At 46.7% G+C, this 14,806-nt stretch overlaps 1 protein-coding gene and 1 long non-coding RNA gene across 4 annotated transcripts in view; both read left to right on the forward strand.

The window, feature by feature from the left end:
- Nucleotides 1-14,806, forward strand: part of PDE10A (phosphodiesterase 10A) — a 538,749-nt gene that overhangs the window by 67,440 nt on the left and 456,503 nt on the right. The gene's annotated exons all lie outside the window — the stretch shown is intronic.
- Nucleotides 520-13,499, forward strand: LOC139080823 (uncharacterized). Its single transcript, XR_011535641.1, has 2 exons — nt 520-599; nt 7,253-13,499. It is a non-coding gene; the product is annotated as an uncharacterized lncRNA (long non-coding RNA).

The following is a 14,806-nucleotide window of genomic DNA, read 5'->3' on the forward strand; positions in this document are numbered from 1 at the left end:
ATCTTCCTGAATTTTGGCAATCACTCGGTTTGAGAAAGCAAAAACTGGCCTCGGATGGTTCATGCCTCTCATCGGCTTTTCCCGAACTGACTCCTGCCATCTGAGTTAGTGACAATATCCTTGGCCATTTTCCATCTCACCCTCTCCCTAACGCCTTTGTACAGCTGTTGCGTGTTTCTCCCAAGCTGCTGTGTTTCGTTTTGGCATCTGTTCTGCAGCTGGGAGCAATCTCCGTGGGATAACGTGAGGGGGCAACTCGGTAAGTGTTATAAACCCCTTGAAGATGAAAGATGCTCTAACAGGCCAATTCCTGTGGAATTCTGTTTATGAAACATCCTCAGAACTCTTCACAAAGCTGCACTTGGTACATCGACCTGCTCAGGCTCAGAGGGCAAAACTGTGAGATGCAGGGGCGCCAGAGAGGAAATGTCCGTTTGTTTTCTAAGTTAGTTTAGCTCATTGGTGACATCATAAAATCACTGTCACCTAGGTGATGGAACACGTTGCTATGGGAACCTCAAAGCTGTATGATAACACTGCTTCAAAATGTTGACAGTTGGAGAAGCTTCCTTCTTTTCTGTACTGCAAAGCCAGCAGGGGTGCGTACATAGCGGGTGGGTGTTTTCCTTAAAGTATTAACATTTAAAGTTTTTAATATAAACTCTTTGGAGACAAGTAATTTGTGACACTTAACATATTTAGAATATTGAAATATTTTGAAATAATGAAAAGTGTTACCATCTTTAAAAGAAGGCCTTGTGTCCTGGAGCTCTTACAGGCCAGCTGAAGTCAGAGTCATTGTAAGAAAGATGTAAAACCTCTTTGCAAAGCTCAAAGAACCACAGACATGCCAGGGGGCATATCTCATGCGTGTCTTGTCTTGAATTTGGGGCCCTGATGGATGGTTTACGCACAGAACCTTGATGCATTTCTTTTAGCTTTCAATTCCCTTTTCCTGAGATTTCTTAGTTTCACTCTGTTGGTTATTGAATCCTGACAGTCTGCTTTCATGAAACCATGACTGGAGCCCTATGCCATATCCTCCCATGCATGCTTACATATCCATGCATACATACATACACGTGTGTATATGTGCTTATATGCAGTGTGCATATGTATATATACATATATGTGTGTGCACGTACATATGTGTGTATATGTCTGTGTATACATACATAGTCAATTCTCATTATTCATGGTAGGTATTCTAGAAAGTCTTCCTGACATTGACCTAGCGAACATTGAACTGTTGCTCCTAAGGGAAATACAGGGTGAGGGTCCTGTGAGCCTCTGGTCACACATTTTCATCCACTGATCAATATATAACCTTATTTGTGTGTGTTTTTGCTTAAAGACACCTTATTTAATCTATATTGTTGACTCATTAACGTTGACCTCATGGCCAACCACACACACTCATGCCTGAACGAGCTTCGCTAACACGTGTTTTCTGCATAAAGCATGAGGCAGTGCTTCAGCACTAGGCTTGGGGTCCATTTGAAACAGCGAAATGAAAAATAAAAGCACAAAAATGTGGCAAATGTGGCATTAAGTAGACCACAAAAGGGACTCATTTATAGTATGAGAGCTGAAACAAGAAGGCAGAGTGTTGCCTCGCCCGATCTCAGCTGGGAATGTGTGCATTGGGACACTCAAAGTTTTACCTCTCTGCACATGTCGCAGATGAGCAAAAGCACCAGGCGTGCTGATGTGGGGGTTACAAACAGATTTTAGCAAGGAGGTGAATTCGCCAATATGGAATCCATGAATAATGAGGATCCAGTGGTGAACGAACCACTTGGAAGCTTAGGGACAGACATTTCCCAGAGAGGAAACACCACTGCTTCCTTGTCCCTTGAAAGCTTCCTCTAAGGGCACCCAGGAAATGAGCTCTCGTCTTCTAGGCTCTTAGATCATTGCTTTATCCCCCTCACATGATCCTTACTGTGCATGTCTCCAGGAATGTGACCTGTCATCCCTTCTAGGCTGTGAGGATGAGGAGGGCAAGCCGAATGTCCCATATGCACCTGGTGGGTGAGCCACACGTGGTGAATGACTGCGACGCAAAAACACTCATGTCAGGGAACTGAAAGTCTGCACTGAAAGGATGATGGCAGGCCTGTGTCTCTTTCCATGGTTTAGTCATCTGGTTTACCAGCTGCTCCAACCATGGTGTAGATGACAGAGTACTGGATTAGCAGTCTGGAAACCACACCAAGTCTTGCCTGTATGACCAGAGAAGGGTTGGGCTTCAAGTCTTCATCTACAGAATGAGGTCATTTGTTTAGGGAAATTCCATGGTTCTAAAGTCCTTTAAAAATTTTTCTTTTAAGGTCCTGTCCAGTGGCGCAGTGGTTAAGTGCGCACGTTCTGCTTTGGCGGCTGGGGGTTCGCCAGTTGGAATCCGGGGTGTGGACATGGCACTGCTTGGCAAGTCATGCCATGGCAGGTGTCCCACATATAAAATAGAGTAAGATGGGCACGGATGTTAGCTCAGGGCCAGTCTTCCTCATCAAAAAGAGGAGGATCAGCAGATGTTAGCTCAGGGCTAATCTTCCTCAAAAAAAATTTTTTTTTCTTTTAATTATGTAATTCTGAGAAACTCAGATGGAGTTTTATAACAAAGTCTTTACACGTCATTTTAGGAACCCTGTTCTTGGCGAAAGTGTTCAGAGAACAGTCCAATACATATTTTCTATGTTCTCCATCACAGAAAGTAGACTGGTTTTAATAAAAAGCCTTGTTTTGGGGAAAGGATTGGTTGGTGGCTTATGTCATCATTTTGGGGTTTTTAAATTATAAGAATTTTTGAGATGTAATAGCATCAGGATTCTTAAAAATCCTTTCATAACATCAAGATTAGATAGGTTGGTTTTGCTTTGTTCTGTTTTTTAGTAACTGAAAAGGCATGGATTGCCAACCACCACTTGGGAACATGTGTTTCCTGCTGAGTAGTCTGCTAGTGACTATAGTTATACGGGTTCTAGTCCTTACAGCACGCCTGCAAGATGTATATCACAATCCCCATTTTTCAGATGATGAAACAAGGCTCAGAATAGCCAGCATGTGTCTAGTCAGCCTAATTCCAAAATCTACATCTTTTTTTCCTTTGGTTTTGTGGATTGTGATACTGTACATGTACGTTAGATTTTATTCACATAATTTGGAATTTTTTTTGCAATTTTTAACTCCAGAATAGTTATAGAATCTTCTAGCATATAGAAATAAAGATATTGAGGACCTAAATTCATTTTACTAGGAACTTAAGCTTCATCCCTTTGCAGAACCAAATTAGACTTCCCAAAAAAAAAAAAAAAAAAAAAAGAAACACCCCCAAGATGTTATTAAAAGAAACTTTCAAATATAGTTTTATTCTGGCAGCATTGCTTTTAAGCTGGTACACACTATATATATTAGTTGCCTTGTGAATGTTCCAACAGAAAGCACTGTACTTAGCAAATTTGTCAGCAATTTATTTAGATGCGGTGGGACTATCTGATGAGCAATCAAAACATTCCCATCTGTTCATCAGGGAGAGTCTGGATGTAAACATCCCGTCCCCACTGCTCGGCTCCTGGGCATGTTTCTGACTTCCAGAGTGTTCTGGCCAAGTTGACTGCGGTCACCAACATCAGCCCTTTCTTGGGTCGTGCCCACCAGCGGTGGGCTTCACCCACACATCTTGCAATCCAAGATAAGATTGTTCTCTCTTACCTCATCACATCGTTCACTCACCTTGGATTTTGTGAGCATCCAGTTCATGCCAGACACTATTCAAGGCACTGGGCACACAGCAGAGCACAAACTAGAGAAAATCCCTGCCTGGGGCACACATTCTACCGGAGGAAAGAGACAATCAGCAAGATCAGTACGTATTAAAAACAGCGATAAGCGCTCAGAAAAAATAAAGCAGGGAAAGGAGGTAAGAAGTGGAGGGGAGGGGTAGGTGTTCAGAATCAGGTTGGGGGAGGAAGCCCTGTGGACCTGAGCCAAGGAAGCTGCAGAGGGAAGGAGAAGACAGTGATGGAGCATTGTCAGAGATGTGCTTGGGGCCTCAAAGGCTGTCATTAGACTCTTAGCTTTGATTTGAGTAAGACGGGAAGCCGATAGATAGATCCCTTTTCGCTCAGCTTGCTGCGGTGAGAGGCTAAAGGGCCACAAGGGTGAACAGGGCACCCGGGACTCCGGGCATCCAGGTGAGAGGAAGTGGTGCTTCCATCGCTTCCATGGTGCATGGGAGAAGAGGTCGGATGCTGGATATGTCATGAAGCTGAAAGGCACCAGGGTCTGCTGGGGGGCTGGATGTGGGGTGTGGGAGAGAGGAGCCTGTCAAGAAGACTCTAGAATTAAAGTCCTGAGCAACTAGAAGACAAGACTCCCCACTTTCTGAGTTGGGGAGCCTGGAACGGGGACATCAGGGGTGCAGTTTGGACGCAGCTGGGCTTGCTGAGCCTGCCACCATGAGGTAGTGTCTGGGGCTCAGGAGAGAGGCGCAGGCTGACATTCACAGGTGGGGTCACCGGCACCAATGTTATTTGAAGCCATGGGATGGGGAGGAAGGGTAGCCAGGAAAGCAAAGAGGCTCAAAGGTCAGGGCCCCGAGTTTTATAGGTCAGGTGATAGAGACTGGGAAAGGGGGTCTACGATAGAGGAGAAACAACAGGAAAGTAGGCAAGTGAAGAAAACCTTCAAAGGAGATGTGTTTAGTGTTGCACACTGCTGCTGAGAAGCCAGGCAGGATGGGGACTGAGAGTTGATCTGGGAGCGTGGATGTCACTGGGACCTCCGGAAGGGAGGGAAAATAGCCCCAGAGAGCACAGAAAGCCAGGTGACCAGTGAGGGAGAGGGTGGAGCAGTGCTGGCCATGGCAAAAAGGAAAGGGATGGAGGAGTCCTGGAGGAGAGAGGGACAGTGAACACACTGTGAGCAGTGGAAGGCTCCCCTCCCTCCCCGAGGCTAATGAGCTGGACTCATAGTCAGATGACTGACTCTAGTGAGGCCACTGGAGGCCAGGAGTAGAACAAAGAGATGGGGCAAGGGAGCTAAAGGTGGGCCTCAGCAGAGGTCATAGAGACAGTATGTAAGTGGGCTGGTAAGGAGAGGAATGAGGCCCCGTAGTGGTCAGAGGAATCCGTGGTGCTCGAGAGAGCCAGCCGAGAGCAGGTCATGGTGGTGGAGAGAAGAGCTGGAGGAATGGTGATGAGGTCGTGTAGAGGCGGGATGATATGGAGGAGAAGAGATCAACTGAGAGGCCGGTAATGAAAGGTCATTGTCATACAGCACAAGTATCTTGACAGGGTCCTATGTGAAAGAATTAGAATGATCCAGGAGGACAGTCGTCCCTGCGTATCCGCAGGGGATGTGTTCCAGGAACCCTGGGATACCAAAATCCACGCGGATGCTCAAGTCCCTTACGTAAATGGCATGGTATTTGCATATAATGTACCCACATCCTCCCCGTATACTTTAAATCATCTTTAGGTTACTTATATTACCTAATACAGTGTGAATGCTCGGTAAATGATTGTTATGCTGTATTGTTTAAGGAATAATGGCCCCCCAAAAAATCCTGTACATATGCAGTACAGACGGAACCATCACGCGCTTTTCCATCCGCGGTGGTTGAGTGCGTGGATGCGGAACCCGCGGATAATGAGGGCTGACTGTAAATCCTTAAAAGAACGAGGGGAGATCACCTGGGGGTCGTTCTGATGGACCCAGTTATGTTGGGTTTAAGAAGTTATTTAGGAGAGGACAGGAGCAGAGTAAACAATTATTATTATTGTTGTGATAATAATTGCGACTTTTATTGGTGCTTACTGTGTGCTAGGCACTGCTTAAATCATATATACGTGAATGCGTCTGACCGTCACAACAAACCAGTGAGGAGAATACTATGGTTTTCATGCCCATTTTATAGATGAGGATTTGACAACGGAGTAACCTGCCCAGGTTCATAAAGCTCATGAGTAGTGGGCCATGAACACAGCAGCTGCCTCCAGAGTCTGAGCTCGACCCAACTACTGTGATTAATGGGGAGAGAAAAGGCAAAACAAACTTTCCCATCTCCCTCCTCTCCGTCCCAAAACACCACACAATGCTAGTTCTGTCTTCACACCAGGAGGCTGGGATGAGCAAAGGGCTGTCAAGAGAGAATGTGGCTCCTACCATGGAAATTTTCCCTAGTTATTTGTACCGAACTCTAGTTCCAACAGCATGTGGCCCTGTGAAATGCAGCTGCTTTTAATAACCAAGGATCTCAAGCAGACCTGCCCTCATGTCCCAACTACCAGCACACGCTCCTTCCTGGTCCGTCACACCAGGAGTAATGTGACATCTCTGATGGAAGAGACTCAAATACAATAGAAGTTTATTTCTGGTTCACGTAACAGTGCGGAATGTGTGCTCCTGTTCCACGCAGATTTCCCCCATCTAGAGATTCAGGGCCCATGCCCCTTCCTTCTGTAGTCTCCCCCGACCCAGGGACTCATATTATCTACATCCAGACTGTGGAAGGAGAAAGTGTGGAGAAGCCACATTTGCTGTAAGCCGTGTTCCAGAAATGACACCTCGCACCTCCATTCACATTCCACTGGCAAGGGCCAGCCTTGAGGCCACATCTAGATGCAAAGTGAGGCTGCGAAATACCATCCCTGGTGGGCAGCCACTTTCTAGAACTCTCTTTTACGGATGGGGAACACAGATTCCAGTGGTCAGCTAGCCAGCTTTGCACAGAGAACCATTCTCTGATGCAGGGAAGACTGAAGAGAGCCAGTTTGGTGAGGAAGCATCTTGAGTTCACGTGATACCAAGCAAGGTGAGAGGAAGAAGGAAATATCGCAGGCTGAACTATCCTTGCATACGATTCCCAAAACCGCCAGTGCATCTGGGTAAAATTCAATCAGCCAACTAATGATCTGAGACCTTGAAGCCAGAGATACAAATCAAAGGAAAATACTCATTTCTCAGAAGCCGTTTTACTTTTTATCTATTTCGGCATCACATAAGTTCAGCCACTAAAGTGCAGATTCAAACCGTGACGTACATTCTGTGCATCATTGAGAAACCAGGGCAGTAGTCGGAGAGATGGATGATAAGATGATGTGGGCTTCCTCGAACAAAGATTTTGGAAAGACCCTGAGTTTATAAGACAGATGTAATCTGCATATGTGGCCAATGCAATTATAAAAAATAAAGCCTTGTCTTCATTTTGTTCAAATTCAAAATAATTATTGATTGTTCTTTCTCCTAGTTCACACAAATGATGTAAGAAGAAAGGTGATCGATTGTTAATAACAGACTGAGTCTGTTTGGAAAGCAACTTTGATAATGGACTGTATAAATATCTCTGGATACTTGGAACTCACCAATGAATATCAGATCAGCTAACATCCTTGGACAATTTTGTGGGACAGGACTGTGCTTAGTAGCGGAGACAAAGAAAATGAGAAAAACACATCCACTCTGGGAAATCTCATCCTATGGTGGAGAGGAGGAAACGAAAGTGGATTGTCTCAGTGCCCTCTGATGAGTTCTAAGGCTAAGTGTGAAGCCTGTGCAGGGTGCTGTGGAATAGAAAGGAGAGGCCCTCTGGCAGGGGGGATTTCTAAATTGAGTCTTAAAGGAGGAGCTGAGAGAGTCAGGAGGGTGTTCCAGGCAGAGAAGAGAGCCAAAATCAAGACCCAGCTGCACAGGTCAGGGCTGGGCCATTCTGTAGTGCTAGAGGGTAGACAGCAAGGGGATGAGGCCCAGGGGGAAGTAGAGGCAGGCCATGCAAGGCCTGTAGCTTTGCGAGGAGGTTGGGTTTCCCTCTGTTTGCACGGGAGCCACTGGATGTCTTAAAACAGAGGAAAGATATCATCACTTGTCACATTTGAGATTAATTGCTCTGCAAAGTGAGTTTGAAGAGATACTGGTATGGAGATAGGAAGAACAGAGGAAAGAAAACGCATTCTTTGCTGCTTGGTGGGAGCCTCGTTCACTGGTGCACACATCGGTTCATTCAGCTAGTACTTAGGGAACATCAACATCATGCTGGATACCCCACTAGGTGCTGGAGATGCAATGGAAAACAGGGCCCATCCCTATGGAGCAGGCGCTCCTGACTGGGCAGGTGTCTCCCTTGCGGGATCATCAAAAACTGTTCATCAACAATTTGGTTGACAACTCACTGTGTATGCAGATGGGGGATATGCTGGGGCTTATAACACTCCAGATCCCAGACATCCTAGGCTTTCCCACTTATGGTATTGACCATGCACAGCGACAGTGACCTGCAAGGGAATCTCTCTATCAGGTAAGAGAGGCCCAAGTCTGGTTTATCATTCCCTTGCTTGGGACTTTAATCAGACCCTGTCGTCAATATTCTGGTTAGTCCAGGGAATATCATATATTTCACTCCATGTAAATTTCACGGTGCTATCCAGTAACGAACTGGACGCATGGCCAGTGTGCTGAATGAAGGTGAAGTTTACAGTTTCGCTTTACGGATCAATGATTGAATTGGCCTTGAGAATGGAGCTTGAGAAGGGGACTAACCTTTGTCACTGACTTGTCCTGTCACCTTTTTTCCGTTCCCAACCAATACTCACTGGGTTTGGAAGGAAGGTCTTTAACTTCAGTCTCTCATCCTTTACTGTTAAGGGTGTGTGCGCATGAGAGAGACAGAGATAACTTCATGCCTACTAGTCGGATGTCTTTACTCCTGAGTGAAAACTGGAAGACCCCAACGTGTCTCTGAAAACCTCCTTGTGGTTCCTTCTGCCTCCACCTTTCCTCCTGAGGCTGGGGCAGGAAGCCTCCAGGTTCAGTGCAGGTGGTCGGCATCAGCACCGAGCATGCAGGAGCTCTGTTTCCCTCCCCAGTGGCATCACATTCCCCTTCGCTCTTGCCGCATGACTTATCAGAATGCTGGGACCAATCAGCCCTTCTTGACTAATTACCCGAAGGGCCAATGAAAAATTAGTGTATGAGGAGATTCAAAAAGAAAAAGGAAAAAACCAGGTTGCTGAGCAACCCGACTCCGTAAGCAGAGGGAGATGCTATTTTTACACCGAGAAGGTGGCTGCAGTTGATTCTGTAGCAAACTCCTAAGAGAGCAGAGTGCCAGCCTCAGCAGGTGCAATAGCTTCCTGCAGCCCCAAGACCGAGCCATGCAGCCTGGCGAACATGCACATCTTGGGGTGTCCCCACTGTCAAGGCTCCAGGCACTCTCTCTTACATCTCTGGTTAAGTGCGACCTCTTCAGGAAGGACTCCACATTATAGCAAACGTCAAAGTTTGTAATTACAAAGGTATTTTTGTGACTTTCACAAAATATCTCTCTATGCACTAGACTGGAAGCTTGCCAAGGGTAGGAGTAGTGCCCGCTTCTCTTTACTGCTGCATTTGCCCAACACGTATTCCATCGGCTGGTTCATAGCAGGTCTCAATCAATATTTGCAGAACGAATGAGTGAAAAGGGAAATGATGACTGATATTAGTGTATTGGATCTGATCGTGATTAAATGTCATCTCTATTCAAAATGTGCGAGAGACTATCAGAATTTCAATAGTTTTTCTTTAAGTTGCTAACAGGGGTATTTTTCAACAAGAAAATACCTAGATTCTGGCAACTACTAATGGAGTGTTGTTCAAATTAGCTAACACGCTTGTATTCAGACCACACAAATCTGTTGATCACCGTGCTATGTCAGGCATTCTTGTGGAGGCTGGAGATGGATGCACAGCTTAACAAAGTCCCTGTCCCCTTGAAGCTCATGTGGAAAAGAGAAAATTAACAATGAGCATGGGAGCTGCCAGGTGATAATCTACCTAGAACAGCAGAGCAGGTGAAGGGGCCAGGTATGCTGATGGTGTGGTCCAGGAAAGCCTCTTGATCAGATGGCCTTGGAGAAGAGAGCTAGAGAAGTGAGGGAGTGATGCACGCAGTATGCGACACAGCTGGCCACACTCTTCTTCTGGGTCTTCTCCCCCGCTGAGCGCTTTCTCCTTCTCCTCCACTGGGTCCTCCTTATCCTTCGCACTGCTAGACACTGGAAGGCTCCCTTCCCAGTCCAGCCCCTCGATCAATTTTTTCTCCCTCCTCTTGTCTGCACACATCATCTCTCTAGGTGGTTTCGCCCAGTCTCAAGTTTTTAAATACAATCCATATGTGGATGTCTCCCATATTTATGTTATCATTCTGAAACTCTATTCTAAAGCTCTAGCTTGTAAATCCAACTGCCAGAAGCCCTCGCCAAATGTCAACTATTTCTGCATTAAGCGTCCAAACACAGAGGGTCCGTCCTTTTTCAAGGCAATTCGTTTAATTCTTGGACACCCTGGATTGTGAGGAAGTTCATTTTTCTCCTCCACGTTCCTTTTGGTTCTGGAACCCCCCAAAAATCCCACGTTCTTATTCAACTGATGGTTAAATATCTCAAGATAGAGATTATATCTCTTTTAGTTGTCTTCTCTATGTGCATTCCCATACTTTTCAAGGCACTTAATAAACATTTACTGAATATGTGTTTTATAGAAAGCATTGTGCTAGGACGATGGTCATGGCGTCTGTTCTCAAGTATCTCATAGAATAGTAGGGACAAGATTTGTCCTATACTTGCTAGGATAAGGTGAGACCACTGCCACAAATAGACCCCAAAATGCAAGGGCTCCAACAAGATACAGTGCTAGTGTGGGGAGGTGTTGGGGCCAGCAATTGTCTGTGTTCTTTGTGGTTATTCCAACACCCAGCCTCTTCCCATCTGACGTGCTGCCACTGCCGAGGCAGCTTGTTGTCTTTGCCTCGGTGCTGGAAGCTGGGCCTCTACCACGTCAGGATTTCAGCTGGTGGAGGAGAAGGCGGGGTGGCTTAGGTCCAGACGTGGCTCACGCCCCTTTTGCTCACGTTCCTGTAGCAGAAACTTAGTCAAGTGATGACCACATCTTGGTCAACTGATAAGGGAGGCTGGGAAATGCATTTTGGCTGTGTGTCCAGAAACCAGGGGAGAATGGCTTTGGTGGACAATGGGTCATCTCCACCAGAGGCAGAAGTCCATTCAAGACCAGAATGAAAATGCTAAGTACTCTAAGACTTGGATAGGCAAGGAGGGGGAAGCCGACAGGATGTGCACAAGGGACAAGGACAGGTTCAGTCTTAGGGTGAGGACCATATAAAAAGGAATGTATTTGTGGGTGTATTTGTCCCCCAGGTCTGCTGTGCCAAAGTGCCACAAACCGGGCAGCTTAAACAACAGAAATTTACTATCTCACGGTTCAGGAGTTCGGAAGTCTGAGATCAAGGGGTCAGCAGCTCTGTGCTCCCTCTGAAAGCTCTTCCAGCTTCCAGTAGCCCGAGGTGTCCCTTGACTTGTGGCAGCATCACTCCAGTCTCTACCTCCATCTTCTCATGGCCACCTTCCGTCTGTGTTTGTGTGTCTCTGTGTCTTCACGTGGTCTTCTCCTCCTGTGTCTCTGTTTTCTCTTCTTATAAGGACACCGGCCGTATTGGATGGGACCCACCCTAAAGGAGTATGACCACATTTTAACCTCGTTGCATCTACGAAGACCCTACTTCTGCATTCACAGGTAGTTGGGGGTGAGACCTTCAACATGTCTTTCGGGGAAACACATTCAACCCACAGCAAGTGGATAGTAGAAGTGAGGTGGGAAGGGTGGTCTGGAGGCAAACCCATCCTTCTTTGAAACCAGTCTTTCTTCCTCAGGCCAGTGGCTCTAAGTCCTGGCTCTTCGTCAGAAACACCTGGAAATCTTCTAAACTGCAGATGTCTGGACTCCACACCAAACCGGGATGAGAATCATCCTAGATATGAAACCTCTGAAGCTCCCCAGGTATTTTTGATGCTTAGCCACGGCTGAGAGCCACTCCTCCAACTAATGAGGATCTGTTAAAGGGTTTGCCCACCTTAGGATGTCGGTTTTAGGATGGCTTGAAGTCTCGAGTGGCCGTATGTAAGTGTTTTCTAGTGTTTGCATCCTAAAACGTGGCCCAGCAAATTCAAGATAGTCCTCAAGTTATCGTGTGGCCACCCCGAGCACAGTGAGACCATTGCTCATTTAGTTCTGTTTGTTCTCCCTCCACGAGTGTGGTACGGGATGGCGCGACTCTTCGCAGCAGCCACATCTGCTCTTGGCTCCACATCAAGTTTGTGGTCTGCTAAAACTCCTCCCACGTCTTTTTCCCGTGACTGGCTATAAATCCAGGTTTTCCCCATCCAGCACTTGTGTAATTGATTTTTGGACCCTGAATGCAGGCCTTGACATCTATCTCTGTTTCATTTCATCTCGTGGTTTTGGTGAAGTGTTCTAGCCCGGCGAGGCCTTCCGTAGTTCAAGTCCGTCATTTGTCATGTGAGCCATACCTCGTAAGTCTGTCATCTGCAGATTTGATAAACATGTCTTTTCTGGCTTCACCCAAATTGCTGCAAAGCAGGTTAAACATGTCACAGAGAGAGACATATGATATTCCTCCAGAGACTGCCCTCTTTTGGCCACTCTTTGGGGACATAGTTGCTAAATCAGCTGTCCTATTGAACCACAGGGCATATTTTATTCTCAGAGAATTCTTTGAAACTTCAGTCATCCAGGAAGTGCTGCAAATTCGTAACTGAAGTACATGACAACAGGACCAAAGAGTGGCAGGCAAGGTTGACTGGGGCCATAAATACATCAATTGGGCTGCACCAAGAACACACAAGCCACAAAGAATGTTTGTTGTCAACTTTAAACTGAAAGCAATCTGTGAGTCAACTAGGCACCCGGTGACCACAGGCTGGGCAGCAAATTCAGAGCCCGACAAAGCATGATTTCTGAAGCTGGGAGCTAGAGCCTGGTTTTAATGTTGCCCCAATTCCAGACCCCATTCAGATTCTATAAAATACCTGCGATGTTCAACTCCACTCAGAAAACCTTCATTGAACTCCTACTATATAGTTAGCATGGTGCTGGGTTCTCTGGAATATATTCACGAGTGGCTATATGGGAAAAGAGAAAGACATTAGGGAATGTGGGATGGGCGCTTGGAGGAGGTCTGGCTGCGTAGCCATGATTTATATTGTGGAGAGTTCAGGCTCTGGATCTGGTTCAAACACTCATGCTGCAGTTTATTGCTGTGTGACCCCCATCAAGTTGGTTAACGTCTCTAGCCTCATTCTAGCCATCATTTAAGTGTTAACAAGAAGCCTAACTAACAAGACTGTGAGAATGAAATGAGATGTACGGAAACAGCCTGACTCAGGAGAGTTGACTTCGCTAAGAAGGTCTGACAACTATGGGATCCTGAACCAGAAAAGGGACCCTAGGAGGACAGTTGGCAAAATTTGAAGAGTGACTCTAGAGCAGTTAAAACAGTCATATCAACGTTTATTTCCTGATTTTTGTCATTGTGCTGTGGTTATGTGACATCTGGGGAGGCCGGTGCAGGACACATGGGGATGCCCTCTTTTTTTGCAGCCCTTGTGTAATTACTTCAAAACGAAGTTAAAGAATGTAAACAGCAACTCCTTTAACTCTTGTCTACTCACTCTATGAGGGTTTCCAACCTAAGTGGGGAGGGGGTATGAAATGAGACAATGAGAGCAACCGAGAGGAGCAGATGGTGGTGCGCGGGCAAAAAGGCTGGAGGCAACCAGCGACAGTGACACACCAACCTTCGTGAGCCCCTGTGTTCCTGCGGGAAGATTCGTCTCAACTTCATGGGCAGCCTTCCCTCGGGGAGAATCATAGCTCAAGACCTGGGAGTGGGGGCAGGTCACCAGTTTGGATGTGATGGGGATGGCAGTGAAGTTCCTCTGGATTATTCCTGGGAAGGATGGGGCCAGATACTCACAGGGCAAGAGGGCAAGAGCCATGCCTGAGGAGGCCCAGGGAGCAGCTAAGGGGGATGGGGCAGGGGTGCAGATACGGCCACCCATAGGGAAGGAGGAGTCAGGAACACACTCGGAGCTCCAAGTCCTGTAAAAGGGTGCAAAGTCGAGGAATCCAGGAAGAGTGTGAGCACCATGCTGTGGGGAAGGGGCTGGCAAGGCCACCACCAAGTGTGCTAACATCTTCTCTTGACAAGGGCAGCTCATCTGGGTGGTCTGGGCTGTTTTCCTGTGGCCCTTTTTGCCATGGAAGGTGTAGGGGGAAGCAGCCCTGGGGAGGTTTCAGGCAGGAGGTCTTCAGCATCTCCACTTGGGTCAGAGAGTGGCGGGGACTTAAGAGGCCCAGAGTCGAACTTTCCATAGAGAGGTCACTGCTGTCCGTTCCCTCCACCCACATCCCCCAGTCCCACCTGGTGGCCTCGGGGTCTTGCTCTGCACCTTCAGCTCTTGTCTCCCTCCCTTACCTTCCAGTTGTTACCAAGAAGCTTGGAACTGGAACTTGCAGTAGGCAAGGGTCCAGCAGCTCTTGTTCAGAACACATAGAAACATTTTTCTCAATTATTTTCTTCCTTTTAAAACATTTTTCAGTTACTTTATGCCTGGGACCTGTGGGGTGGGGTTAGTAGAGAACTGTGTTTTAATAGGACTTTGGATCGGTGAGTGTCAGCTGTGGATCCTATCACGGAAAAAACAGGCTAAGGTGGATTTTCTCTGTATAACCAAAGTAGATCCGCTTCAGGATCTCTGTGATCTCTGGGGTTGAATTCGGGATTCCTAATAACCAGGTGTCTCAGTCAGTTTGGGCTGCTATAACAGAATACTACACACTGGTGGCTTATAAAACACAGACACTTATGTCTCGCAGTTCTGGAGGCTGAAAGTCCAAGATCAGGGTGCCAGCAAGGTCAGGTGAGGACCCGCTTCCAGGCTGCAGCCTGCTG

Source organism: Equus przewalskii, chromosome 32 (assembly GCF_037783145.1).
Source record: "Equus przewalskii isolate Varuska chromosome 32, EquPr2, whole genome shotgun sequence".
Lineage (NCBI taxonomy): Eukaryota > Metazoa > Chordata > Mammalia > Perissodactyla > Equidae > Equus > Equus przewalskii.